The sequence below is a fragment of the Urocitellus parryii genome, chromosome 3 (genome assembly GCF_045843805.1).
Source record: "Urocitellus parryii isolate mUroPar1 chromosome 3, mUroPar1.hap1, whole genome shotgun sequence".
Classification (NCBI taxonomy): domain Eukaryota; kingdom Metazoa; phylum Chordata; class Mammalia; order Rodentia; family Sciuridae; genus Urocitellus; species Urocitellus parryii.
Window position 1 is genome coordinate 11,488,331 of NC_135533.1, and position 25,817 is coordinate 11,514,147.

Genomic DNA, 25,817 nt, shown 5'->3' on the forward strand with positions numbered 1-25,817 from the left:
ACTGGTTAATGGTTTAGTCAGCTTTTCAATGTTGTGATCAAAATACCAGACAAGCACAACTGAGAGGAGTTGTAAGGAGTCTTAGAGAAAGGCTTACTTTGGGTCATGGTTTCAGAGGTCTCAGTCCATGGTTGGTCAACTGCACTTAAGTAACATCAAGGCAAAAGAGCATGGCAGAGGAAAGCTGCTCAGCTCCTGGACACCAGAAACCAGAGAGAAAGAGGCAGGGACCAGGGACAAGACGTGGTCCTAGCCATGACCCTGTGACCTGCCTTCCCCAGCCATACTCCACCTGCCCACAGTAACCACTAATAATCCATTCAAACTATTAATCATTGAATGGGTTAATCTACTAATGAAGCCAGAGCCCTCGTAATCCAATATTTTCACCTTTAAGCATTGCTGCATTGCCTAACATGTGAGCTTTGGGGAGGACATTTCAGATCCAGACCATAACAAATAGTTCATGTAAACACACTGATAATCCTATCACAAATAAGGAAAGCATTGCTTCAGGAGTTATTTTCTCTGTATGAGAACAGAAGTTAGAGTAATAATGGCATAGAAAAATGTTTGGAACAAATCATATGATCTGACTTCTTGTTAGTGTGGTATTCTGCTACTGATTTGAGATAAAAAGAATAATGGTTCTCTCAGATATCCATGCCATAATCATGAATCTGTTGTTTACAAAGAAAAGGGGACTTTTCAGATGTGATTAAGGTTATGGAACTTTATGTGGGAAATCTATCACACACATTATTAAACATAGAAACTTTAATTAGAGTGAGTACATGTGGGGGAGAGAGAAAGAACGAGAGATGGAGATGACACCATAAGAAAGATTTAATACCCCAATTCAAGTTCTTTTGGCAATTATCATGTCTTCAGGTTCCAGAATATAGAGAATATATGACAGAGTACTGCGAATTTTCCTAAAATCTGAATGAAGATGGACCTAGAATGTCTAGAAAGGAATGCAGCCCTGCTGATGCCTTGATTGTAGTCCATTGAGACCATGTTGGACTTATGATCCACATAACAATAAGACAATAAATTTGTGTTGTTTTAAGCCATGACATTTTTGAGAATTTGTGATGGCCACAACAGAAAAAAAAGACACACTCTAAATCCAGAAATTTACTGATAAACTCAAGTTTCTTAGTAAATATATCAATGTAGGCTTGAAAAATGTATCTAGTGACAGATAGCATTGACCCAATGATGTATCACCTTTTGAAACACTGTCTAACTATTCCTTCATTAATATACTGACTTGTTTGTTCATTCAGACTGACATTCACTTAAAATTGGGTATCCTCAAACAGTGGATTCACTGTCGGCAGCCACACCCAAGCCCTCCACATTCCAGAAAAGAAGAATTAAAGAAAAGCTGACCAGAGAGGGGTTCTGATACTGGGAACAGTAGAGGGTACACATTGAGTGAAAGGATCAACAGATAGATATTCACCCAGTCCAGGACTATTAAGAGAAAAAAGCCCACTAAGTAGTCCCTTGCATAAAAGGAGAAGTGGTAATCATCCCAACAGATGGGGTCTAAACATACAAATGGTATGAAAAATAAAGAGAACAAACCACCTAAAACAGCCCACAACACTTCAACAACTGATCACATTGACATCACAGTGCAGGAAATATCAGAGAAAGAATTTAGAAAGTTGATAGATCAAATGTTTAATGGTCTAAAAGAAGATGTGAAGAATGATCTTAGAAAATGCAGCAAGTTAAAGATGATTTTAATAAAGAATGATTCTGAAAAAGAACCAAAATGGAAATCCTGGAAATGAAAGACTTAGTAAATCAAATTAAAAATTCAGTGAGAAGTATCGTCAATAGATTAGACCTTTTGAAGAAAAATTCTCAGTTCTTGAAGACAAAGTATAGAATATTGAAAATAAAATAAACAGTAAAGAAAAGATGTGAAGAGACTATGATCAGAATATTGAAGAAATTTGGGAAAAAAATGAAGAGACAAAACTTAAGAATCAGTGGCATAGATGAAGACTCTGAAACAGAAAGTAAAGGAATGCCCAAACTTTTCAATGATATTAGAAAAATTTCCAAATCTTGGGAATGAGCTAGAAATCAGTACATGAAGCATATAGAAATCCAAATAGGCAAAATCAAAAAATATCCTCTTAATACACATTACAATTAAAATGTGTGATATACAGAATAAAGATAAAAATTTTAAAGTAGTAAGAGAAAAATGGCACATGACATTTAGAGATAAGGCATTTCAGATTTCAACTGATTTCTTAATTCAGACCCTAAAAAACAAGAAGGCTTGAAATAATATATACCAATCCCTGAAATAAAACAATTTACCAATTTACTACATATGGCAAAACTATCCTTCAGAAATGAAGATGAAATAAAAACCTTTCATGATAAGTAGAGAGGAATAGAATTCACAACCAGCATGCCTGTACTATTAAACATTCACTGAAATATTTCATGCAGAAGAAATAAAAATAAAAATGAAAACTCACACTAGAAGAAGATCCAATTAAAGAAGAATTAAATCTGAATTAAGCATTAGAAAAAAGTCAAAGTGTCAGGAAATAAAAATCATCTGTCTATATGGTCTAAACTCTTCAATCAAAAGACAGAGACTGGGGCAGGGGTTTCATCAGTGGTAGAGTGATTGCCTAGCATGCAGAAGGCACTGGGTTCTATTCTCAGTACCACATACAAATAAATAAATAAAGGTCCATCAACAACTAAAAAAATTGACAAAAAAGTTAGATATTGGCAAATTGAACTTAAAAATAAGACTAACCATTTGCCCTCATTGTTATACAAAATTACATATAAGAGGTTGTGAGGGGAATGGGAAAATAAACAAGGAGATAAATGAATTACAGTAGATGGGGTAGAGAGAGAAGATGGGAGGGGAGGGGAGGGGGGATAGTAGAGGATAGGAAAGGTAGCAGAATACAACAGTTACTAGTATGGCATTATGTAAAAATGTGGATGTGTAACTGATATGATTCTGCAATCTGTGTTTGGGGTAAAAATGGGATTTCATAACTCACTTGAAGCTTATGTATGAAATATGATATGTCAAGAGCTTTGTAATGTTTTGAACAACCAATAAAAAAAAGACTAACCATTTGTTGCTTACAAGAGATTAACCTTATAGGCAAAGATATCCAAGGACTAAAGGATGGGAATGGTATATCGTGCAAATACAAACTGAAAGCAAGCAGATATTCTCCGATCAGATAAGTAGACTTCAAGTAAAAATTAATAGGAGAGACAAAAAAGTCACTTCATGCTAGTTAGGTAAATCATCCAACTTTAAGATTTATTGATTATAAATACTTATGCTCCAAAAAATTGTGCACGTACCTAGAAAAAAAAGACACTTCATATAAAGAACCAACTAGACTAAAATACAATAATACTGGGTAATTTCAACACACTTTTTTTTTGCCATGGTTCATCCAGACATAAACTAAATGAAGACTCTTCAGAACTAAAAAGTACTATCTGACAGATAGTGTGGACCTAACAGACATCTATAGAGTATTCATCCATTGGCAACTGAATTCACTTTTTTCTCAGCAGTACATGGAAGTTTCTCCAAAGTAGATAATAATTTAGGGCTCAAAAAAATCTTAGCAAATACAAAAGGAGAGAGAGAGAGAGAGAGAGAGAGAGAGAGAGAGAGAGAGAGAGAGAGAGAATTTCTTGCATCCCCTCTAATTGTAATAGAAGGTAATTAGAAATCAGACAAGATAAAAGTCAGAAACCATTTGAACACCTGGAAATTAAATAATAGAGTTAGATGGAAGAATGGATCACAGAGAAAATCAGGGGGAGAAATAAAAGACAGATTTTAAAAACAAATGAGATTAAAAATACAACACATCAAAAGCAATGGTATACTATGAATGCTGTTCAAAAAGAAAAGATTTAGCATTGAGTTCCTATGTTAAAAAACATAAAGATACATGTAATGTTTTACTTGAAGTATCAACTGGATTGGATTAAGATATGCCAAAGATTGAGAGGCTTCTGGGTGTGTCAATGAGTGTGATGCTAGGAATTACTGGCATGTGGGATAATGAGTCCAATTGAAGATCCTCCCACAGCATGCACAGCACCATCCAATAGGTTGGAGGTTTGGAGAGAATAATAAAAGTTGAAAGAACAAGGAAGCTGCAGTAGATGCAAGCTTGATTCTTCTTGCATGGGTTCTTGAAAGCTGCTGCCATTGCTTGATGGTAGGCACACTACAATTGTCAATTAAAATCCACTTTCAAAGTGGACTCTGTCAGTGATTCTCCAGATAGTTTCCAGACTGGGTTCCCAATGTTGATCCATGTTGTTGATTCATGTTGTTCTGAAGCTTTAGCATCTTGGATTGCATAGCTACTGGTTCTCCTAGTCCTCCAGCTTGCAGATAATTATTGTGGACTGTCCAGCTTCTGGTGGTGTAAGCTGATATACTAAGCTTCCTTTTTATAATCGTCTCTCTTATTGGTTTTGTACCTCTAGAAAATCCTGAATAATAAAATACCAAATAAATATTACCATTATACTTCAAGGTCCCAGAAAAAGAACAAACTAATAACCAAGTCAGCAGAAGACAGAAAAAAATTAAGATCAGAACTGAAATTAATAAAACTGAGAATAAAAAATTCAACAGATAAATGAAACAAAGAGTTAGTTCTTTGAAAAAATAAACAAGATTGACAAACCTTTAGCTAAACTAACCAAAAAATAGAGAAGACCCAAATCAACAAATTTAGACATGAAAAAGGAGATATAACTACAGATGCTTCTAAAACACAAAGGATTATTAGCAACTATTTTGAAAATTTATACTTCAATAAACTAGAAGATCTTAAAGACACTGAGAAATCCCTAGTGACATGTGACTTACTCAAAGTGAACCATGTGGATATAAACTATTTAAACCAACTGGTGTGAAGCAATAACTTTGAAGCAGCTGTTAAAAGTCTTTCAACAAAGGAAAGCCCAGACACAAATGTATTATCCGCTGAGTTTTACCAGACCTTTAAAGAAGTACTAATGCCAACCTTCCTCAAATTATTCCATAAAATAGAAAAGAAGGGAACATTGAATTCATTCTATGAGGCCAGTATAACCCTGATAATAAAACCAAAGCTACATGTCTCCCCCCAAAAAGAAATTTTCAAGCCAGTATCCCTGATGAACATGGATATAAAAATCCTTAATAAAATATTAGCAAGCTGTACAAAAACCATAAAATGGGATTTATCCCAGGGATGCAAGTTTTGTTCAACGTATGCAAGTCAATGGATATTCACACATAAATCACAAGAATTGCATGATTATCTCAAAAGATGCAAAAGCAACATTTGACAAAGTCTAGCACCCATTCATGTTTAAAATGCTTGAGAAACTAGGGATAAGAGGAACTTACCTCAACATTGTAAAAACTTCATATGACAAACCCAATGTTAGTATCATATCAATGGAATGAAAACCAAAAACATTTTTTTTCCAAAATCAGGAACAAGACAAAGGCATCAACTCTCAACATTCCTATTCGAAATAATATTTGACATTCTAAACAGTGCAATCTGCCAAGAGAAGAAAATTAAAGAGGTACACAAAGAAGAAGTCAAATTATCTGTTTGCTGATGACAAGATCATATATAGAAAACTCAAAAAATTCTACCATATGGCTTCTAGAGTTGAAAAATAAATATAGCATAGTAACAGGATACAAGATCAACATACACGAATCAATACTTTTCCTCTTTACCATTAATGGAACTTCTGAGAAAGAAATTAAGGAGATTATTCCATTCAAAATAACATTATAAAATAAAATAAAATACTTTGGAATAAATGTAACCAAGACAGTAAACAACTTCTATAATGAAAACTAGAGAACACTTAAGAAAGAAATTGAAGAAGATCTGAGAAGATAAAAAGAGCTCCCATGTTCATGGCTAAGCAGAATTAATATTATCAAAATGGCCATACTACCAAAAACATTGTACAGATTCAACACAGTTCCCATTAAAATACCAATGACATTCTTTACAGAATTAGGAAAAACATTTTGGAAAAGTAAGGGACCCCAAATAGCCAAAGCAATCTTGAACAAGAAGGGTAACACTAGAGTCATCACAAAACTACAACACAAATTATACTACAGAGTGACAGTTACCAAAACAGAATGGTATTCACCCTAAAATAGACATGAAGACAAATGGACTATAATAGAAGACACAGAGACACATCAACATAGGTACAGTTATCTGATAGTTGACAAAGGTGATAAAAACATATACTGGAGAAAAGATAGTTCTTTTAATAAAAAGTTCTGGGAAAACTGGGTATCCATGTGTAGACAAATGAAACTAGATCCTTACCTCTCAGCCTGCATAAGTCCTTTGAAAGTGGATCAAAGACCTAGCAATTAGACCCAAATTTTGCAACTCCTAGAAGGAAACATAGGCTCTCTACAAAGAAATCATGCCAACTGGCACAGGCACCAACCTCTTTAATTAGACTCCTAAGATTTAAGCAATAAAACTGAGAATCAGTAAGGAGGCTGATATCAAATTAAAAATCATTTTCACAACAAAGGAAACAAGAATGTGGAGAGAGAGAGCCTATGGATTGGAGAATATCTTTGCCACTTGCTCCTCAGACAAGGAATTAATAGCCAGAATATATTTAAAAACTAAAAAAAGCTTAATACCCCCTCAAATAATCCAATCAATAAATGGGCAAAAAAGACACTTCTCAAAAGAAGAAATACAAATGACCGAACAATGGGTTATAAGTAAATGCTCAATATCTCTTCCAATCAGGAAAATGCAAATCAAAAATACATTGAAATTTTGTGTCACTCCAGTCAGAATGACAATTTTTAAGAATACAAAGGATTGTAAGGTTTCCTGCTATGGAAATGTACAAGACAGCAAATTTCCTCTGGTGAGCAAACTCCCAGGGGAGAATAGGCATTTTGTTTTCCACAGTTAGAATATTCTGCAGTTTCTCCCAGGAACTAGTAAGATACCTAACACATGTGCAGTGCCTAGCTGCTATGGTAATGTCCTTCATGAGGAGGCTATGTGTTAGCATCTTATCAGCCTTGACCTTGATCTCAGGCACATAGCTACTGGGAATAAAGAAACTTACTGGCTGGATAACTACAATGTTTCACCAAGCTCCTGTACTCCTGGACCTGCCTGCCTAACAGTAACTTCAAACAGTGGACTTTCTTGAGAGCTACACAAAGCTCCTAAGATTGCATATTGTAACTGCAGAATAAGCAACTTTAGTGATACAATAAACAATAATGTAGTTATGGCACTAATGACCTAATTTACCTATTGGTATAGATAAACAGGGCCGCTTAGATGGGTTGGCATTTTCTGCCTCTGCATCTTGTCTCTGTGTTTCCTTTTATATCTTTACAAAGATAATAAGTAATGACAAGGATGTATGTGTGTGAGTGGGGGGAGGACAATTAGTATCATCACTCTGGAAAGCAGCATGGAGATTCCTCAAAAAACTAGGAATGGATCCATCACGGGATTCAGCTATCCCAGTCCTAAGATTATATCCAGAACAAAAATCAGCATGCTTTAGTGACACATGCAAACCAATGTTTATAGTAGCACAATTCACAATAGCCAAATTATGGAACCAGACCAGGTGCCCACCTACATATGAATGGATACACATATGGTATATATACACAATAGTTTTTAAGACATTTTATTTTATTAGTTCCTTTTAGCTATACATTAAAGTAGAATCCATTTTGATATAATTATAGAAGAGTGAAATATATCTTATTCTAATTAGGACCCCATTCTTGTAGATGTACATGATGGTGGGATTCACTGTGGTATTTTTATATGTGTACATAGGAATATTATATTGTTTCATTTCATTCTCATTACTTTTCCTATTCCCACTCCCTTACCTTTATTCTCCTTTGACTCATCTACTGAATTTCTATTCACTGCCTCCCTTTATGTGAATTAGCCTTCACATATCTCAACGTTTGGCTTTTTAAAAATTTATTTATTTATTTATTTTTGCATTACAATTCTTAATATACATTTATCATGTTTGGCTTTTTGCAATTAACTTATTTCACTTAGCATGATAGTGTCTGAGTCCATCCATTTACTGGCAAATGGACATAAAGTTATTCTTCATGGCTGTGTAATAATCCATTATGTATATATACACCACTTTTTCTTTATCCATTCATCCAATCAGGGTCACCTAGGCTGGCTCCACAGCTTAGCTATTTTGAATTGTGCTGCTTAAAACTTTGATGTCCCTGCATCACTGCAGTATAATTATTTTTAATCCTATGGATACATACCAAGGAATTGGATAGCTGGGTCAAATATGGTTTCAATCCTTAGTTTTTTGAGTAATCTCCATACCGCTTTCCAGAGTGGTTGTATCAGTTTGCAGTCACACCAACAATGAATAAGAATATCTTTTCCCCCCATTCTCACCAACATTTATTGTTACTTGTATTTTTTATAATTGCCATTTGGACTGGAATGAGATGAAATCTCAGAGTAGTTTTAATTTTCATTTCTCAAACTGCTAGAGATGTCAAAATTTTTTTCACTTATGTATTCTTTTGAGAAGTGTCTGTTAAGTTCTTTTGCCCATTTATTGATTGGGTTATTTAACTCTTTTGCTGTTAAGCTTTATTGAGTTCTTTGTATATCCTGGATATTAATATTCTATCTAAGGTGAAGGTGGCAAAGATTTTCTCCCATTCTGTAGGCTGTTTCTTCATTCTTATTGTTTACCTTGCTGTGAAGAAACTTTTTCATTTGATTCCATCCCATTTATTGATTCTTGATTTTCTTTATTGTGCTTTACGAGTCTTATAAAAATGTTGGTTCCTAAGCCAACATGTTGGAGTATTGGACTTACATTTTCTTCTAGCAGGTACAGAGTTTCTGATCTAATTCCTAGGTCTTTGATTCATTTTGAGATGAGTTTTGTGCAAGGTATTAAACTTCATATAATAAACAGGGGTTAAATTGGAAGAAATGGAGTTTTATTCAGCCATAAAAAAGAAATAAAATATTTCAATTTCTGGTAAATGTATGGAACTCAAAAGTAACATGCTAAATAAAATAAACCAGACTCAGGAAGTCAAGGGTTTTCTCTTATATATGGAAACTAGAAGAAAACAAGAGGGAAAAAGTGTGTATGGGGGTAATCCCATGAAAATAGAAGAGAGATCAGTGGATTAGAGGAAGGGGTTAGAGAGGGAAGAAGGAGGGAGTGGAACAAGGAGGAATGGTGAAATAAAATGGACCAAACGATCCTATGTACATATATGAATATATCATAGGGTATTTCACCTTTATGTATATCTATGAGGCACTAATTAAAGACCCCTAGTGAAGAGGAATGAAAACAGGGGAAAGGAGGAGGGAAGGTAAAGAGATGTACTGAAGACTGAATTTGACCAATTTTATTTCATATATGTATGATTATGTAAAATGAACTCCAATATTATGTATAACTTTAAGGCACTAATAACAAAATCAGTATGATCTAGATATAATACAGGGTTGACTAAACCATGTGACTTTGCTCAAAAGCATGCATTCTTTGGCCATATTTAGGATCCTGAATCTAGAATTAATTAGTCCAATTAATTCATGATATATGATAATCACTGCTTGCAGAACAAGCAATAAGACTAGAGAAATGGCCACATCTTCAAGATTATATATATTTACAGAAAAACTAAAGAGTCAGAAATCTGTCATTATTTTCAAAGGTGATTAATGGAAATTATATTAACATGTAGGACTGGCTGAAAGGGTCAACCATCAAATTATTTTAAAATGACTCACATTATGAATTTACCTTTGTTCCCTATGAATGAAGAGCCTCAGAATATTGCAATTGTTGAAAAACATGAATGGATTAGCTTATTTTTCAATACCTCCATAGTATTATGGTTAATGTTGGTCTGGATATAGCCTAATATCTTATGTATGTAGATTTTGTGATCTGCTTGGAAAATGACAGGACACAGACACTGAACAAACTATATATATATAGTAACAATACACACACACACACACACACACACACACACTTTTTTCACCTGGATCATTGTTTGGAATGTATCTGGTATTCAGAGACATTTCCTGAATAGAATGTTGACTTAGGAACAGGTGTATTGTGTTGTTCAGGTCAAAGAGGAAAACTCTGACATTGACCCAGATACATGAAGCATGAAATCTCCTATGGATCTTCCTACTTTTAGTCATGAGCTTGGGTGTCACTTACATGCCACATCAAGGACTTTAGAATGCCTTGTCTAAGCAAAACTATGTTTAGCTTCATCTGAACATTTACATTTCACATGAACCTTAAAATTCCTTACAGCCTTTTTCTTTGAGCTGCTTAGGCTTTAGGCTGCTTACAACCTCTCTGACTTTCTGAAGACCAACCACCAAGGTCTTACTCTCTACCTCACCCAACAGACTTTTGCAGCTCAAACTAATGGCCTTAGGGAGAGGGGTTAGCAAGCTAATTCAATAAAAATAATGAGTCTCAAGACAGTCAGTGCTCTAGAAGCTGTAGAAGGTACAATAGCAACAAGTATAGTTTTCACAGTTCACAAAACTCCAATTTTCTTTTAAAATAACTCAGTTTGTTTCCTAGCTCCAAAAACTCATCCTACTTAATACACATATCAAAGGAAGTTAACTTCTAATAAATTCAGTCCTATATAAGAATTTTTCAATTGTTTAGGTTTAAAATCCACTTCCTTTGGAGTGGCAGCCTTTTCTCTATTTTAAAGAAGTCTTGCTATCAGGACAGGAGTGGTGTTCAGCCTGTGATTATCCTCTCCTGGCATCTGTTGCCAGGTAAGTGGCTCGTTTCTTCTTTACTGGAAAATGTGTCACCCACCTGAATGGTAACAATTGTAATAGAATGTTATGAAGTCCCCAGGCCTTATGAGACTGTCCTTGCACAGAAAAATAAAATGGAGAGAAGATTGGGGTGGGGGAGAATAAAAGAGTGAGTTAAGTTTTCTGTATGTGAACTCTGTGCTATTCCTTGAACTTGGACCAATGATCAGTCCACAAGTGAATGGCCATGTGTGTCAGAGGAAGGGTTTATGTGAATTAGAAATCATGGCAACTCCCATAATTTTTTGGTGTGTGTTTGTTTTGTTTGTTTGATTTTGCCTTATTCCCTGGTTTAGGCTCCAGGTATTCAATTTGAAGAGGAAGAAACATGTGTTCCCTGGTTTAATTGTGAGTGAGCCCCTCAGGGGGTGAATTGCACTGAGTACAGTGCCATCAATTGCTGAATCCCCATATTTGTGAAGACAGGGGGAGACAGACTTGTGCTTGTGACAGTATTGTAGACATAACAGTCCAGTGTGTCTAGGGTGGCCTCAGGCAGCTTCTGGAAGGAGCTGCCAAGTTGTAATGGAAAGTCTTTTTCTGGAAATCTCAGAGATCAGAGAAGAAAACTTCTCTGTTCTGACTCTACAAAACTTTTCTGTTTCTCTTTGTGGTTATGCATCCTCATAGGTCTGCAGTCATGTGAGAAAATCCAGAAATTTTCTAGGTTCCTTCCTAACTCTTGACTCCCAACTCCCAGTGAAAGGATCAGGATATCACTAGGTTAGGTAAAGATTCTTCCCTTATTTTTGCCTGGCAGACCATGATGAGGCTACCTTTCCACATACATCTACTTTTATTCTTTTAGAACTCCTGTCTTGGATTCTGATACCTGTTTGGGAGCCCTGGCCTGAGGACGAGGTCCCACATTCTTGTTCAGACACATTCAGTCTCTACTCATTCTTCTGATGTCCCTCAGCATAATCCACTCTATCCCTCTTGTTCCCACTCAATTCTGCCTGATTTCAAAGTGCTACCTTCCCAGAACATACCACCATTTTACACTTTGGGGTCTTGGTGACTTGCTGTTCCATCTGCCAGAGTGCCCTCTACCCAGTATGTGCCCCAGAACTTGCTCACATTCCTCTTCTTCTCTCAGAAAGCACTTGCTAGCCCTCTCTGATGAAGCTCCTTGGGACTTCCTTTATTCTGTTCCAGCCTCCTCTATTATGTTTCAGCTCCTCAGGCGGGCTGCATAGCAACCCAGTGTCCCTGAGTGTCATAGTCCTTTATCACTGGATGAAAAGAACCCTGGCTTCACCACATGCAGAGTAAGTCCCATCCCCTGGAATCTCAAGGCAGATCTAGAGGCCATGGGGTGAGGAAGACCAAGAAGCAGGGAGACCTGGCTGCCCATCATGACTCTGTGTCTCATTGGTTCTGAGTTTGGGGTTACTACCTTTCTTTTCTGTGAGAATGGCTCTTTTCTTCCTTATTTATTTTTTTCCTTCTTTATTTTAATGGATATGGGGTGGTAATAGCAATAAATTTCCTTAATAAAGTTTCTTTGAATGATTAAGGTTCTAGAAATTTTGGGTATTCTGGGATTTTACAGATAGAATTTGGAGGAAAGACACAACAAAACATGGAGAAGCTTGAACAGTTTATTTTACAGACCTCAAAAGAAACCCCAGCCAATTTTACTTGGAGAAAACCACATGGGTGCTGATGGACACAGAAGCGGTTTCCATTAATGTATGAACAGGGTACGCACAATATATTGTTGGTTTCCTTCGTTGGGAACCACTGAAATATCATCACAGATATCTTTCTCATTAATTACGTCAATCAATATTGCAATTTTTGCAGTGTCTGGAAGAGATGAGGACACAGATCATATTCCCTAAATCATTTGCAATTGATTTCCCTTCTTAGTTTTTCTCATGTAGTGTTTCCCTTTTAAAGCCTGGGCTTTGTCCTCATAGACTCCTCCTGGGGTCTTCCTTTCCAGTCACCCCTCTGTTCCTCCCCCAGAGCTTGTGCTGAACATTTGTTTCTGGTCTTCCTCACTGGTGGGTGGATAACTCCTTCCTTGGACAAAGCTTGTACTTACTTTTACTGTAAAAGTCCCAGAAAAAGGTAAATGGATTATCTTCACAGAGACAGCCGGTGAATTTTTGGTTGAAGTGACCCTTCATTCGGACATTGCTTCTGAGTTGAGCTCTAACCTGGTGGGGAAAGAGGACTCAGTGTTAGTCTAGGGAACAGGCCAGGGATGGAAAGATGAGAAAAAGAAAGTGGAGATGGGCTAGAGGCATGCAGGAGCCCACTTATGTGGTGTCCATTCATGGGTTAGTCAGTGTTCTCGTTTTCTCTCCTCATGTCCTCAATCTCCTGCCTGAGAAGTGTGGATGTGAGACTCAGGAGGGGATAGGAAGATGCTATGACTCCCAGGGCAAGGAGATCTCATCCCAGGGCTGCCATTCATCAGAGAACAGCTTGCTTAGATTAATAGCTGGACCTTGGGGAATTGACCTGCATGAAGTTTTGGTCTGTGACCCAGTGAGACAGCATCCTGGCTGCTCAGGTGTACATGTCAAGGTCAGACCTTGTCATCACGTGACAGGGCCCTGCTGATCCTGAGACCTGGGATGACAGAAGTTAGACCTTTCCCTCTTATTTCCTCCATGGTCAGGTAGAAACAGCCATGGAATCCCAAGCCTGGCTTGTAGATAAGCAAGTAGAACCATGATGGTTCTTTTTTTCCTCTTTCAGCTTGAGATTGCTTTAGTATCTGCAATTATTGCTTCTGTCTATTTCAGTTGTCTAGGTAGCATTTGTATCCCAAGACCCATCCACCCAGAGGGATCTGTGGATGGAGTATACTATGTCTGTGAACTCAGATGGAAAAAAATTGTATCTTTACTTCTCCAAGATTTAACTAAACTTTAGCATTCCTCAATGCTATACGTTGCCTCAACAGCATATGCAACTTTTTTACCAGGAGCAACAAAATATCAGTTCATAGATTCAAATACCTTGAACATGACCTGTACTCATCACCACCCTGAACAAAAGGTGGCAATTAAAATGGCTGCATCAGCATGACTGAAACATCCGCAGCCTACACATCCCTGAAGCTTGGTCAGGTACCTGGCAACTCCACCTGGAATAACCCTTCACATTCTTCCCATTGGAAGGCTGCTCAGAACCCCTGAGGTGGGGATCTTGATGTTTAGAGAAGACTATACTTGTATTGCTTAGTTTTTTAAAAATCACATTTGCAATAAAATATTGTCATGAATGGAAATTTTATCACTGTATAATTGCAGCAGAAGTATCAGAATCCAGTGGAATTCTAGCATAGCATGAATGAATGACATGTGTCAAAGACCAGCACAGTTTCACTATACTAAACTTCTTTATTCAAGCCGAGCAACAACAACCATCACAGACAATGTCTTCATAAAACGAAATGTATCTTAATATTCTAAATATTTGAAATGTATCTTAATATTCTAAATGGAGAAATCCAGCTAATGTATCATGTAAACACATATGTCACTGTATCAGAACTTTTATTGTTGTCATTCAATATGATAACTATCCTATGTAATCCAATGCACTTTATGCATTTAAAAGCAATTTTATGATAACTATTTCATATATTTTATAAGACCAGTAAAATGGTCCATAATACAAAAATGCTTAAGTCTTTTGGTTAACCACAAGTGTTCTTTATCCTTAAAGCCTTATATGATCTTTATCTTCAAATACAAAATTATAGGAACAATCTATTCTACTTTGATTTGAAAGTAGACAAATGTGAGCCTAAGATCCCAATTTATCAAAAATTTAGTTGTAGAATTATTATAATTGATAGAAAATTAGGGGGTGTAAATTTCAAATTTATATAAACAAATTATATTTTCCTAAAAGTATAAATTATAATATAAAGATGTTTTGTAGTTATATTCTTATGTTGATTGAAATCTACAAATAAAATTGGTTGACTAAAACTAATATAATTTCCTTTGACCTGAGATATTTCCTGTTTGCACAATTACTCATTCTAAGGAGTTTCTTATTCTTTTTATTTGCACTTGGGTGGGTTTTTAAAGGTCACTCTCTCTTATTGTACTGACAAGATGCTTAAAAACATAATTTTATTGATCATAACATTACATGTCATTTTATTGATTTAAACACTTTATTATACCTATCACTTCTTTAGGGGTAGAAACAGACTTTCATTGTCTATCACCACCAGAAATTACCATTATCACAAAAATTTTATGCATATACTTTCTACACATTTTCCTCATTCTCATTTTCAGTTATGCTTAAACAAATAACAAAATTGAAAACTATCACTCAGACTCCCTTTCACTCAATTTAGAATAAATGGCTCAGATTTTTGGACTTCAAATAGAAAAATTTGACTAAACAGCTAGAATGTTCTGCACTTTCTGATCAAGACTCTTTTACAAGAATAAAGATATTTCCAGAATATATTTACATGAATAGCTATCTTCATGCTAGCAATTTTGGGTCCCTTAGATCTCACTCAAATCAGGAAACTCATGTTGTAGGGAAATACAGAGTGATGTAGTGCTCTAACTCCTGGTTGCTCAAAGTACTGTCCTTGGAATACAGCTTCTGCATGCTCTGGAGTTCCTGAGAAATCTAGAAGTTCCAGCTTCTCTCTACACCTTGGAATCAGAATCTGTCCTTTGACAGGATGGCCAGGTGAGTTTTAGGCTCATCATGATTTGAGAACTTCTGTTCTACTGCAGTCTAATCTACAAATTAGACTTCTCTCCAAGAAATGCTGAACTGGGAAAAAGAGGACAATCTGTGGAGTGGAGGGTGGGGCCAGAACAAGAGCCAACTTTTGGTGACTTGAAGCAAAAGAGCAGAGGAAGGGGGAACGAAAGGCAGACTTGGCTCAGGGCTCACTGGAGATGAGGCACCATGCTCTGCAAGTCCTTCTGTTCCATGCCTCAACCTACTGCATGGGGTTGCAATCAGTCCTACCAAGAACCCTCTGTCCATGCTTCCATCCCAGACCAGGAATGCTCAGGGCCTTGGAGGAACTGTGACTGGTTCTCCAGCAGCTCTTAGACTTTGTTTTCCTTTTCTTTCCCTCTTTCTCACTTCTTTTTTCTTTTTCTTTCTCCCTCCTTACCCTCCTTTCTCATCTTTCCTAAACCTCTTGGGATCAGAGTTTCCTTATCTCCAAAATGAGAATGGTCATCTGCCCCATGCTCCGACAATTGTTCTGAGTCTAATAGCAAAACTTATGAGGAGGTTAAGTATATCGTGCAACACAAAAGTGAGAGAGAGCAATTCAATTTTGTTTCTAATAAGAAGTAAGATTTGTCTGGAGGTCCCTCCTCAGGCCTGTACTTACCACCATGCATTCTCTCAGTTCTGTTCGAAGTTCAAGTTTCACACTGACTTCTTCATTTGGCCTTGCTGTCCGTGGCATATCCAAATGAAAATGCAACACCTTCCGTCTAGGTCTGAGAAGAGGAAAAAAAAAAGCACAGAACTCAGTGACTAGTTCATGAGACTGGCAGGGGGACCAGAGAGTTGGGGGAAGATGGTGAGATTGGATGAACTGCTTAGCATTAGAGCCCCAGGAATTTTTGCCTGTGGGTGGGTTTGGATATTGTGTATGGACTTAGTTTCATTTTAAGAAGTAACTGAATTCTACTTAAAATAGATCATTTTCCATTTTATTTCCATTGACAAAAAAGAACAGGTTTACAAACAGAAAAAAGAAATGAAGATTCAAGTACAATACCACATGTCATTTACTAATCACATCCTACAGGTTCTGCTGCTTATCTGCTGTGGGATGGGTGAGGGGAGTCACCCTTAGGAGAAGACAGCATAGCCACAGAATCACATCACTCCAGCAAACATCTCCATGCATTGGTTTTTTATGACTGTCCTGAAAGATCCTCCTTCTTTGTTCTGGATAGGGTCCAGCAATTAGAATTTACTTAGTTCTTTGGAACTTCCCAGGAAGTTTTAAAAATCTATAGGAAGGGATGTATAGATTTCCTGATTAGGAAAGAAGCCCTCCCTAAGGTTTCTCTGTGGAAGGAAGGGCTTGGCTCACAGGTTTTCCAGAGCTTTGTTGAGTCCCAGTTGCAGGCACAGGACCAGGAGCAGGGCTACAGGGCCAGCCCTGAGTGGCAGCTGGAGAGAGCTCATGCTGAAGGAGGCAGAAAGTGACTTCCCAGAGGAGTGGTGATCCTGGTGTCCAGCACACTTCTTATATGTAAATCAAGGAAGAGGAGGAGCTGCCAGGTAGGTCCTTGAAGTGAATCACCCAATCTTGCTCCCAACTCATGAACTTTCCTTGTTGAGCTGTACTTTGTTTCTTCCTTATTTCCTCAGTATCAGAGCTTCTCAGAATGGCCCTTGCCTGGCTTAAGGACATGGTTCTGTCCCTTCAGTGTCTGCAGTAAGGTGTAGTCCTACCTCCTGATACTGCCAGTTACCAGTTACCTTGACAAGTCCAGCTTCCTCAAATGTTGAAGTCCAACACCAAAGAAGCACACTGAGGCAAGCATAGAATAGAAAGTAAGAAGTTTTATTTAGAGATAGGAGAACAGAATTTTCCCCAGAGAAAGAAGAGGATCTGAAAGGCAGAATCCCTGCAATGAGGAAGTCCTATCTCTTTGATACATCTACAGTTTTCTTTGTTGTTGTTGTTCTTCCCCCTTAACTTGTTTATTTCCCTTCATGGCTATATATCTGATAGGGAGATGCTGGTGGGAAACCCCAAAGGTGGGAAACAGGTGGGCTGGAGGGGCCAGGGTGGAGTGATCATTGAAGGAAGAGGTGCCCAGAGTGAATTTAATTAGCAGTTCCCTGTGTGCTCAGGAGTGGGTTCATTAACAATTGTTTAGGAAAGTGTATAGACTGGGCTTCTTGGGGACATTAACATTTCAATCTCTCTTGGCTGCAATCTCCAACCTTTCAGACCCAAACTGGTTTGGTCTGTTTTTCAATCTGGCCCAATTTATCTATCTTTGCTAAATACCTTTTTTCAATTTGGCTTCATTTCCCCCTCCAAATCTAGGAACTCCTTACTACTATAAGGAAAGTGGACAATGACTGCCCTGGCTGCCTAGAGCTGGAAGTGGGTGGTGTCGGGGCAAGCAGTTTGGAGGTCCCTTTTTAAAGTTGGGCTAGCCAATGGAGAGGTCTGTGGTAAAAGTCTGGTTCAGAAGCAATATGCTGGAGGGCCTTTTGAGAGATGGGTGGTCTACAAGAGATACAAGAAGTTATCAGTACTAGAAGAAGATTAATGCAACAATAAATGTCACAGCATAGGAACATGCCAACAAGTATGATGATGACAACAGAAACGAACAATGTTTTCCACCAGGAGGTACCAGAGAACCAGGTATTAAGATTTTGTCTCCATGATAAGGCTGGTGAGGACATGGCCTATATTTGAGTATGTAAATCTTTAAGGATGTCAGTCACATTGCCAGAGTTGTCGGGTATGTGAACACAGCATTCAGTTCTTTTTTTTTTTTATTAGTTGTTCAAAACATTACAAAGCTCTTGACATATCATATTTCATATATTTGATTCAAGTGGGTTATGAACTCCCATTTTCCCCCGTATACAGATTGCAGAATCACATCGGTTACACATCCACGTTTTTACATACTGCCATACTAGTGTCTGTTGTATTCTGCTGCCTTTCCTATCCTCTACTATCCCCCCTCCCCTCAGCATTCAGTTCTAATAATGGCTAAAGTACCTCTTTGGGCTGCTGTGGGGACATCTCAAGCCATGAGGTTTTTAAATTTATTTTTATTTTATTTTTATTAGTTACACATGACAGTACAATGATCTTGACATATCATACATTTGAATCAAATGGGATATAATTTCTCATTTATTGCTGTATATATACGTGACTGTTTGACCAATGTGATTCTGCAACCTGCCCTGTGGTTTTGTAAGATGGCTTTCTCATGTATGTTACTTCTGTGTTAAGGAGAGAAACACCTCAATGTCATGGAGAGCAATTTAAGTATAATTGCTTAGGGTCTCCACATGTCACATTACATCTTCTAAATCAATTTGTGGAATAAGAAACAGTGAAGTTAGATGATCATACCAACAAAAAGCAGATCATCCACATCTATATCTGAGATTGGAGAGATTTGCTGGCTGTTCTATACTTGGGGTCCATCTCCCTTGCATCCAGGGGTTCCCCATAGTACAACTTCCTATCCAGCCTGGAAGAAGCCAGGGCCATAAGTTAGTTCCACATAGACATTGAATCCCTTTGGGTGCTGGCCAAATAATTTTAGGTCTAGAGAGTCAATTAGTCCCAAAACAATCATTGGCTTATAAAATCACAATTTATTGGCATAGTGACTCTGGGGTCCATCCTAATTCTCTAGTAATGTTCGGCCATTTGTCATAGGTGTGGTTACATTGTTCCCAACAGACTGAGGTTTCTTGGTTAGATGTCCAATGGTGTATGTAAGCCATAAATATCTCTCCCAAATCAGATAAATAACCAACATGTGACAAATTGTTGGTGATGGTGATGGTGGAAGGTGAGAATTGCATGGGCCTATATGTGACTTACCAGTGGCAGAAATCTGAAGATTGGTCTGTTCTAAGGTGAAAAATCTTTCCATGACCTAGTTGTGGTAAAGTTTGACTTATAGGCCATAAATTAATATCAGCATGAGAAGCAGTTTATAAGGAGGATCTTTCTTCCTTTTTCTAACATTAAGGATTGTAAATTTATACAGTCATTTTATTGTAAGGGGATACCCACCAAGGCAGTCCAGAGGTGCTGGAGAGGGGTAATATTTCACATATCCAGCAATTATCTTTCTGTGACCTAGTGGCATATTGTTGGGCCCAATATAGAAAAGAGTTAGTCTCAGTGGATCTGTCTATAGTAAAGAGAGAAAGAAAAGTTTACATATCACCATTGTCTCTGAGGAAGGGATATCCCAGGTCTTCTACTCGTGTGCAGAAGTGTCATTCCTCAGATCCTTGGGAAGGAAAAGTCTCTTTGGGAGTCGACTCAGGATGGCAGGTTTGAACCTGAGAGTAGAGGATCCAGTTCCTCTGACCCAGAACTTTTACTGCAGAGGGGGCAGATAAGATTATAGGGAAAGGTCCTTTCCAAATAGGGTCTAAATTTGGGGAATTTGAAGGTATGGTCTTGGTCATAACTACATCTCCAGGCTCATATAGAGAAGTGATTGAATCAGATATATGATATTTACAGATTTTAGTTTGGAATTTGGTTAGGTGGGCCACTAGATCTGCAGTTTCCTGATCTTTAAGGATATCATTGTTAGAAATGGCCTCCCATATAAGAGCTCAGTGGAATTTGGTTAGGTGGGCCACTAGATCTGCAGTTTCCTGATCTTTAAGGATATCATTGTTAGAAATGGCCTCCCATATAAGAGCTCAAATGGGCTGAGCCCTAACATTTTGTGGGTGTTCCTGATCCTGAATAGGGCCAAGGGACACACCTTAGGCCATGGGTAGTTTAAGAAATCTCCTGTGTGAGTTTTCTTAAATGACTCTTTAGGATGTCATTAGTCTTTTTTACTTTTCCTGAGGATTGAGGTCTCCATGCTCAATGGAGGTGTTATTTTATGCCTAGGGCTTTGGACATTCCTTGAGTGACAGCTACCTTGAAAGTTGCTCCAGTGTCACTCTGGAGGCTGTGGGGCAGCCCAGATTGGAGAATTATTTCTGTAATAAGGCTTTGACTACTTCTCCTGCCTGTTCAATTTGGGAGGGATAGGACTTAGTCCATCCCATAAAAGTATCTACCTTAACCAATAACCAATTGGAACCCATTGCTCTTGGGCATGTGAGTGAAATCAAGTTGCCAGTCTTCCCCAGGAAACTATTCTTTCTTCTGTAATTCTGGGGGCATCTTGGCAGAGTTAAGGGGGTTATTTCTCTGACATGTCTCTCAGGCTTTGATAATTTGGTGGATGGTCTTTGAAATATTGTTTCCTTTAAGTATCTCTTGAGTTAATTTGAGAGGATTTATTTTACCAAGATGGAAAGATTGATGTGGGATGATGTAAGAAGCATCTGCCATAAATGTGCTGGCACATGCTGGGACTCACTAAGTTGTTGGCCATAAGGAATAGCAGCCATAGGCATGCTTAGTCAGGCCTAATTATAATTAATAGAAAGCAATTAGAGGCACTGGCCAAAGGCATGCTTAGCAATAACTGGTTACAACTGATAAGTAGCACAGCTCCATGGGCATGCACAAAGAACATGTCCTGTTGCAATTGCATCATCTCACTGGACATGACCAATGGACATTGACTCTCACTGGTGTAACCAATCACCAACAAACACCACCATCTTCGAACTATATTTAAAACACTGTTCATCAACGAGGTTGCTCTGAGGATATCAGTAAGAGTGGGTGCTTTGCTCTCTGTCCCTGGATTGACTCCATCATTCACTGAAGTCCAACCATCGGCAGGAGAGAACCACTAGACAATAACAACTTTGCTCTTTGGCTAAAGTTGCTTGTCATCAGAGGCATTTTGGGGCTTATGGTTGCCCAAGTATTGTGTGAAATGCTCGTAGTGCTTAATTAGTGTGCCTTAATTGCTAGTTGGGGTGCTTCAGCACATCCAACACTCTGTGCATTAATTGTTTGTGTATCAAAGATATGCTTGCATTTGAAGACAATCTGCCTCTGAGTAATTACTAATAGCATCGCTCGGGACAATTGGTGTAGTTGGCAGGGTTGCTTATGATTGCTTAAGGCCTATACATAAGTGATACCTTGGGGTACCAACCTTGAACCAAGAGAGTAGTGATCAATTCCAAAAGATACCTGTGTGTAACTGTGGTAAGACTGGCTCTGGTAGGGGTCCAACCTTGGGGAAAGGACCATATACCAAGTTATGATTGCTATTAGCCACCTCCAAAAGGCACCCCAGGGAAAACTGTGGTAAGACCGTCTTCTGGGAGGGGTGAAAGCAACTTCCTGACAGGGTAAGGCTGGATGCGGGAATGGTTAGTGAAACGGTTATATAGACAGGCAGAATTATTAATTGAATGATGTCTGTCAAGCATATATATACCAATAGCACTATATTATGGTATTGTAGAAAGCATGTGGTTTAGGTAATACTGCATATAGCTGTTAAGTTACAGAAATGATGTGGATTAAGGAAAAACTAGACCAATTGAAATTCTGGTCAAAAGGAAATTAAACCCCCCAAATCAATGGTGAGACATAGATAGGGCCACACAGGAAAAGTTCCCAAACTTCCAGAAAGGGACAACTGTAGAAGTAGTGTTAACAAACCCTGATGGAATGCAACCCATAATTGCTTGAGCAGATTCTAAAGAAATACCTGAAATATTGTGTAAAACAATCAGACATAGATGAAGATAGACAAAGGAGAAAAAGGCTAGCCAAAAGAATTATTGAAAGAAGTAAAACTAACCCATTCCTACAGAACATGATGGAAATCCAGGAACTTAAGGAATGCATATGGTCATTACAAATAAAATAATTACTCCAGGGAACTCTGAAAATGCAGAACAATCTGTTGAAATTAGGGACTTAACCAGGACTGAGATACAGGTATATAGAAGTGAATTTGCACAGAAAGACACCAGGAATGTCAAATACTTACTAAAACTTTAGAACAGGAAAGCAAACAGAGTGATGGTTTCTGGACAAGAAATGTCAGCCCTAGTAGGTATCACAGACAACCCCCAAATCCATGATGCACTATTAAATGTAGTCAGTGATCAACCTCTTGAGTCATATGCTATATTTAGCTGGGTAGCCCAAGCTTGGATCAATGGTGGACCTGTTGTCAATGATGGATCTGTCGTCCTTTGGTATGCAGTTATACTGGGCCAGTATGACCAGTATATTAAACTGTCATAAGATTGGGATTATTGTAATGACATACTCTGAGGAGGCTACTACACTATTAGCTATTCCTATAAAACAGGAGATAAAACATTTAGTGATCAAGGGAGACACAAGTCATCTAAAGCTAACATTAACAGCAGCACTAGCTAATGCCACACATAAATGACATAATAGAATACCTAAGACAGGCCAGGAACCTTGAGACAGACAAGGACATTTTCATTTATTACTCAGGTGAAAATGTCCTTCCCAACACAATAGAATTGGGTGTCAACATACTTTATATATAAACAGAGATATGAAAAATTGTGGTATATATATATATATATATTAAGAATTGTAATGCAAAAAAAAAACCAAAATACATGTATAAAGGTATGAATTGGTGTGAACATACTCTGTATACAAAGATATGAAAAATTGCACTCTATATGTGTAATAAGAATTGTAATGCATTCCGCTGTTATGTATTTAAAAAAATAAAATCAATAAAACTAAAAAACAAACAAACAAACAAATAAATAAATAACTGGTTGGACCATTAATAAAGTTCAAGGACCTGCAGCTTAATTAAAATTTTGGGGACTTGCCCTCCACTCTGTCTTGCGCTACCTACTGCCCTCTTGCCATCCACCATGGCCCTGCTGCACTCCGGCCGCATCCTCTCCGGGGCCGCTGGCGCCTTCCACCCGGGCCTTTGCCAGAGCCAGCTCTTGGTGGGCCCATGTAGAAATGGGACCCCCAGATCCCATCCTGGGAGTCACTGTAGCCTACAAGAGAGACACTAACAGCAAAAAGATGAACCTGGGAGTTGGTGCCTACCGAGATGATAATGGAAAGCCTTATGTGCTCCCTAGCGTCCGGAAGGCAGAGGCCCAGATTGCTGCAAAAAATTTGGACAAGGAATACCTGCCCATTGGTGGACTGGCTGAATTTTGTAAGGCATCCGCAGCACTAGCCCTGGGTGAGAACTGTGAGGTGTTGAAAAGTGGCCGGTTTGTCACCGTGCAGACCATTTCTGGAACTGGTGCCTTAAGGGTCGTAGCCAATTTTATGGAAAGATTTTTTAAGTACAGCCGAGATGTCTTTCTACTGAAACCGTCCTGGGGAAATCATACACCCATTTTCAGGGATGCTGGCATGAAGCTACAGGGTTATCGGTACTATGACCCCAAGACTTGTGGTTTTGACTTCACAGGCGCCATAGAAGACATTTCGAAAATGCCAGAGCAGAGTGTTCTTCTCCTGCATGCCTGTGCCCACAATCCCACAGGAGTGGACCCTCGTCCTGAGCAGTGGAAGGAAATAGCGTCTGTGGTAAAGAAAAAGAATCTCTTTGTATTCTTTGACAAGGCCTACCAAGGCTTTGCCAGTTGTGATGGTAACAAGGATGCCTGGGCTGTGCGCCACTTCATCGAACAGGGCATTAATGTTTGTCTCTGCCAATCATATGCCAAGAACATGGGCTCATATGGCGAGTGGGTGGGAGCCTTCACCGTAGTCTGCAAAGACGCTGATGAAGCCAAAAGGGTGGAGTCACAGCTGAAGATTGTGATTCGCCCCTTGTATTCCAACCCTCCTCTCAACGGGGCGGATCGCCTCTACCATCCTGACTTCCCCGGATTTGCGAAAGCCGTGGTTACAGGAAGTGAAAGGCATGGCCGACCGCATCATTAGCATGCGGACCCAGCTGGTCTCTAACCTCAAGAAGGAGGGCTCCTCCCATAACTGGCAGCACATCACCGACCAGATCAGCATGTTTTGTTTCACAGGCCTAAAGCCTGAACAGGTAGAGCGGCTGACCAAGGAGTTCTCTATCTACATGACAAAGGATGGCCACATCTCTGTGGCAGGGGTCACCTCCAACATGTGCCTATCTTGCACATGCCATCCACCAGGTCACCAAGTAATTTCCTGGTGCGAGAACAGAGACAACCTTTCTGTCGTCAGCCCCTGCCATTGTGTGATTCACAAGCAGGACGAGGGAGGGTGGATGGTGGAGAGGTCATTTCTTTCAACCACAGTGCATAACACTTAGTGATTGGATGTGTTTCTCAGAAAAGAACATGTAGTGAGATAGGGCAGAGGCATCCATGGCTGGTGTCTGGAACTCTGTGGCTTTAAACCAAACTCCTCCATCATCCTTTTATCTCTGACTTTTTTGAAAGAGTTTACATGTATAAGAAAGTCACAGCACCAAAAACCTGTCATGATGTTGCAATATTTCAGAAGCTTTTTTTTTTTTTTTTTTTTTTTTTTTTTTTTTAATTTTATTTTTTTTTATTGGTCGTTCATAACACTACATGGTTCTTAATACATCATATTACACGGTTTGATTCAAGTGGATTATGAACTCCCACTTTTACCCCATATACAGATTGCTGTATCACACCAGTTTCCCTTCCATTAATTGACATATTGCCTTTCTAGTGTCTGATGTATTCTGCTGTCTGTCCTATTCTCTACTGTCCCCCCTCCCCTCCCCTCCCCTCCCCTCCCCTCCCCTCCCCTTTTCTCTCTCTACCCCTTCTACTGTACATCCTTTCTTCCATTTGTATTATCTTGTCTTACCCCTCCTTTCCTCTTATATGACATTTTGTAAAACCCTGAGGATCGCCTTCCATTTCCATGCAATTTCCCTTCTCACTCCCTTCAGAAGCTTTAATGAAGCACTGTGTGGTGGAAGGGGTTCCTCTGCGGATCCAACTTGAGACATAGCTCATGCTATAGGCTGAGTTGTGTCATTAACAGTCCACCTCACATTTGTCCCCCCATGGTGGAGCATCCTATCAACAGACCATATTGCACAAATTGTGCTTTACAAAAACCAATGGATCTGTTGCCACTGCAGCAAGGAAAATAATAGATGCTTTTTCCTGTCTTATTTAAGAAAATAAGGAAAATGTCTGTCTCTTCTTACCATTGCTGTTCTTTTCTTTAACACAAAGACCTATAACTAGCCTAGATTCCCA

At 38.5% G+C, this 25,817-nt stretch overlaps 1 pseudogene; it reads left to right on the top strand.

The window, feature by feature from the left end:
• The first annotated feature begins 23,465 nt into the window (after positions 1 to 23,465).
• Positions 23,466 to 25,033, top strand: LOC113199671 (aspartate aminotransferase, mitochondrial pseudogene; annotated as a pseudogene).
• The last annotated feature ends 784 nt before the right edge of the window (positions 25,034 to 25,817 follow it).